Source organism: Elephantulus edwardii, unplaced genomic scaffold, assembly GCF_000299155.1.
Source record: "Elephantulus edwardii isolate Elephantulus edwardi_28Jun2011 unplaced genomic scaffold, EleEdw1.0 scaffold00004, whole genome shotgun sequence".
Lineage (NCBI taxonomy): Eukaryota > Metazoa > Chordata > Mammalia > Macroscelidea > Macroscelididae > Elephantulus > Elephantulus edwardii.
The window spans coordinates 4,373,326-4,377,314 of NW_006399754.1; positions in this window are offsets into that span (position 1 = coordinate 4,373,326).

The following is a 3,989-nucleotide window of genomic DNA, read 5'->3' on the forward strand; positions in this document are numbered from 1 at the left end:
TATAGAATGCTTGTCACTAGGGTCATCTTGACAACTAAAATTGGGAAAATCACTTGAATAAATATGGAACTAGGACTGCCAGTTCAGTAATTGCCCTCCAGCAACTATCCTTTGGTTCAGGGGTGGAGAAGGCATCAGAAAGGGCGGAGTTCAAAGCAGGAAGCCTAGCACCCCAGCTGTGTGGCAGCTGCTGAGAAGAGCAGAGACTCTGGACTAAGCCAGGATCTGTGGGGATGGGGAGAGAAGAAGGAAAAATAGAAAAAGAATCAGATTGAATTTTACTCATTTTTATATAGGGTCTTTACGAGTCATATTAGGATGCTCTGGTGGCTTGCCGGTAAGGAGCTGCACTGTCAGCCCGAAGACACACAGCTTGAATCCACCAGCTGCTTCATAGGAGAAAGATGGGCAGTCTCCTCTGGTGCAATTTATTGCCTCTGAAAACCCACTTAGTTAGGAGCTGGTTCTGACTGGAGGAACCAAGATGAGTCATAGCTGACTTGAGGGCATCTATCAACAACTAACAGGATGGCAGGACCCAGTGACAAAGTCTTCCTGTCAAAATTCTTTAATTTACTGTAACAGTTTCCAGTGAAAAGAAGAAACAGCTTCTCATCTTTATTTTGATGATGTGCCAGCTTGCTAGCTACTAACTCTGGGGGGAGGAGAGGAGGAAATATTTAATATTTCCTGAATATTCCTTAGGTCTTTGGACCTCTTTATTTATATCCATTCCCAAAACACTAATGTCACAATTTTAAATATTATATACATACTCATGACTTTCTACATGTACCTTTAACCTCTTCCTTGAACTCCAGGCGTATGAATTCCTCCTCCTAGTAAGAGTTTCCATACGCATACCTAATACTGTAGTTAGGTGTCATCAAGGTGACTACAACTCATAGTGACCTTATGATTGGAACCTTGTCCAATCCTATACCATCCTCACCAACTCTGCTATGATCAAGCCCCTTGTTTCAGTCACTGTCTCAATCTATCTCCTTAACATGCTTCTCCACACTTTTAAACTGATGACCCTGCTTAGAAATACATTTTGCCGTCATTTGCGGCAATGTGTTAAAGGTCTTCCTCTCTTTCATTAACCCTCTACTTTTCCAAGTATGATGTCTTTTGTCAAGCACTGGCCCCTCTCGACAATGTGCCCAAAGTATGTGAGACGACGTTTCAATATCTTTGCTTCACAGGATCACACGGGCTGCCATTCCTCCAAGACAGATAGATTTGTTTGTTTTTTTTAACAGTGTATGGACTATTCAATATGCTTTGACAGCATCGCCATTCAAAGACATCGATTCTTCTTCAGTCGTTCTTATTCATTGCCTACCTTTCACGTGCATCAGAACATCTGAAAATAAAATGGTTTGAGGTAGGTGCATCATAGTGAGTATGTCCTGAAACAATCTATCCTACCACAGCCTGTGGTCTCCAGGTGTTCCCACCTCAGTCACAGCTGCTGCATTCTTAGACATGCAGGTCAGAAATCTCACAGCCAGCCTTAAGGTCTCTTTTTTTTTTTTTACTTTTCTTTTTCAGTCAATAGGAAAGTCTTATTCCATTTAAGCTGAAAATATATCTGTGGAGACTCTTTCTAGAAATGACAGGCTGCATTATTCAAATAAAATTTGAAAACTGAAGTTGAAAAATTTAAGAAGTGAGGGTAGAAAATTCCCCAAACTAGAGAAGATTATAACCCAGAATAACAAAATTATTTTTACCTTGAGGACAGATCCAAACTCTATGTGGATTCAAAAAAGAAAAACAAGGAATTATCATCCAGGAGTCAGAAATGTAAAGGTCTACAGTGTGAGGCTGGCATAGGAATAAATCCGTCTTCACATAGAATTACACTGAGCTTTCTTTTCTTCTTTTTAAAAAATATTTTATTTTGGAGAGTTTTGAATTGGTTTTCATTCAATCATTCATGTAAATCTTACTACATTAATTACAATTGGTCAAAGCCATTTATTATAACATCTCATCAAATCTTCACTGGACCTTGCCTTTCCCTTTCCCAAACCAACCATCTACTAATCTCTGGACCTCAACACTGTTTGAATAAGTGAGGGGAGGACAATGTGGATGAACGGACCCAGACATTGTGTGTATTATAATTAACAAAGTGGAACAAGGTATGTATGACTAAATGACTGGAGAAAAAAGCTAAGAGTAAGTTTACACACAGATAAAACAATTATGGAGGATTGACAAGGATGATAAATTTTTGTTAATAAAAGTTGATACTGATTTGTGCCACTATTAGAACCTCTACTCAGAATATTATTGCTTTTCAATTTTTGACTCAAGCACTTTTAACTTGTTAGTTAAATTTGTATCTTCTAGGCTGCAACACTTCCATGATACATCTTCAAGGATATGAACATGTACGGCTAAGCACAATTGATAACAGTGCATCTAAATTCCAAAATCAATCTCCATAATAGTCTATGTGTTTCCTACTGCCAAAGGGGCCCTTTAGAGTAGTGAGAGAAGACCTTCACCCTGAAACCCACAGCGTCCCTTTTCAGTAGGAAGTGGCTAAGAGAATACGCCATCCCCTTTTCCTTATGAATCAGGGTGAAGTCTCTCTCAGGGAGGAGTGATAGGGAATGGCAAGGGACACACTGACAAAGGAGATTAATCAGAACTGACTTTGACAAGCACTGTGGCAATTGGACAACTAAAACAGACATTCGGGGGGGGGAAAGAAGAACAAACTGGGGAGGAGGGTGGAGAAAACAGTGCAACAATGAATGAATGAAAACCCAAAATCTCTGTAAATGTTCATTAAAACTAATAAAATTTAATAATAATAATAATAAAAAAAAGTTGATACTGGAAATTAAGTTCCCATTTAAAAGGTTCTGTACACATTTTTAGGGAGTTCTAGTGGCTTAGTGGTAAGGAGTTGTGCTGCCAACCCAAAGGTATGCAATTCAAATCCACCAGCTGTTACATGGGAATAAGATAAATAGGCAATCTCCTCCTGTGTGATTGTTGTTAGGTGTCATCGAGTCAAGTGCAACTCATAGCAACCCTATGAACAACAGATCTAAACTCTGTCCTATTCTATGCTCTTCTCACACTTTCTGATACACTAAAGGCCATTGTGGCAGTCACTGTGTGGCTCCGCCTGCTTGAGGATCTGCCTCTCTTTCGCTGACTCTCTAGCCATCCAGGTATGATGTCCCTCTCCAAGGAATAGCCCCTCCTAGAAACTTGCCTGAACTATGTAAGGCAAAGCTTTACCATCTTTTCCCCCAAAGGACACTCTGGCTGCCCCTTTCTCCATGACATATTTGTTCTTTTGGCAGTCCCTGGGATACTCAGTACTATTCTCCAATACCACAGCTCAAAGGCATCAATTCTTCTGTCATCCTTATTCATTTTCCAGCTCTTAGATAACAAGTGATCAGAAAGACCATGGCCTAAATTAGATGCACCTTAGTCCTCAAACTGATTATCACTGCTTCCCAATAATTTGGTGAGATCCCTGACTGCAGACTTTCCCAATTCAAGGTGTCTCCTGATTTCCTATCTGCTGGTACCAAGGTTATTGATTGTGGATCCAAGTAAGATGAAATCATTGACAATCTTTTCCACCACTCTTTTCTATGAGTCAGTTCCAACTTGATGGTTTTCAACAACAACATACATACTGTTCAATGATATTGGCTTTATGTTATTCACAGAATGCCAGCATTCTCACTGTCTCCCTTCTGGATGTGCTATTCCCAGTAATCTAGCTTCTCTAACCGTCTCTTACCTTCCCACCTTTGCTTTAGTGTGAATGTTGTCTGGTCTCATACAGATGATTTTCTAAAGACGCAGCAGTGTGTTGCGTTAGGCATTGTTGTTAGGTTGTTGCTGTTAGGTGTTGCTGAGTTGACTATGACTCTTAGCGGCCCTGTGGGCAATGGGTCTGAACCCTGCACCGTTCTCATCATCTCTGACATACTTGAGCCCAT